The sequence below is a fragment of the Propithecus coquereli genome, unplaced genomic scaffold, assembly GCF_000956105.1.
Source record: "Propithecus coquereli isolate 6110/MARCELLA unplaced genomic scaffold, Pcoq_1.0 Scaffold6, whole genome shotgun sequence".
NCBI lineage: Eukaryota > Metazoa > Chordata > Mammalia > Primates > Indriidae > Propithecus > Propithecus coquereli.
Genome location: NW_012151951.1, coordinates 2,108,165 through 2,109,171, shown reverse-complemented (window position 1 = coordinate 2,109,171; position 1,007 = coordinate 2,108,165). Strand labels below are relative to the sequence as shown.

Genomic DNA, 1,007 nt, shown 5'->3' with positions numbered 1-1,007 from the left:
AAACAGGTCAAATCAAATTAGAAGAAGGAAAAACTATTTATTTATGGTCAGCAACTCTCTACTGGTAAAACACCAATGAGGCAAAGTATGGTCAGATAATTAACAGGTCTAATAAAACAAAACAAATTATCCATGACTGAACCAGACCCAAAATATGAATCTTATAATATGGCTTATGCTACATAAAGAGGTATATTTAATGTTCATGCCTTCTTTGAGACTATGGAGTTACAAAATAAGGAAATGGTGTATGCGCAGGGAAAAGTGTTACAGAGAGGAAAGAGAATACTAATATTATGAAGTATAAGCTATTGAGAGAAAGAACAAAAAAACATTCACATTATCAAGGGGGGGGAATTTATCTTCCAATTTCCGTATCGGAGTAAACCAAGTTAATGGCAAAATTCAAACATTATTCAAAGTAATGATTTGTGTACATGGCCTTAAATTTGATTTTCATATTCACTGCCAATAAGATTGTGATATTTTCAACTTTAAACAATGACTTTTGAAAAACATACACTATGTGAAAGAACAATTTTCCAAAATATGCATATAGGCATCTCTGACTTATAACCTAAACTTATCTTCACTTTGTATAATTTTGTTTGGCAAAATAAAATAAAATATAAATTTTATGAAGTCATATACTCTAGATGAAGGAATTATACAACCAAATGAATCAGGTATCCCTAAAACATTTCCATTACTATTCGGAAGCTCAATTTAGAATACTTTGCCAACAAAATAATGCCACTTTAGTTTATACTTTTATATTAAGGTAAAAATAAATTATACTGAAAATTTTACATTCACTAACTGAATCATAAATGAATTTTCATTAGCAAAATATTTTCACTTCTATGTAACTAAGAAAAGGATAACTGTGAAAGCTTAGGAATCTGAAGAACGCAATTCCTGCAGCAAGCCTGAAAAGAAAACATTTATAATGAGAAAATTAAATTAAATTAATTACCTGCAATATAACAAGAGCATTTTCTATGGAA

The 1,007-nt window shown here is 28.9% G+C and overlaps 1 protein-coding gene across 1 annotated transcript in view; it reads right to left on the bottom strand.

The window, feature by feature from the left end:
- DYNC2H1 (dynein, cytoplasmic 2, heavy chain 1) overlaps window positions 1-1,007 on the bottom strand; it is a 522,114-nt gene that overhangs the window by 365,157 nt on the left and 155,950 nt on the right. The window lies entirely within an intron of this gene.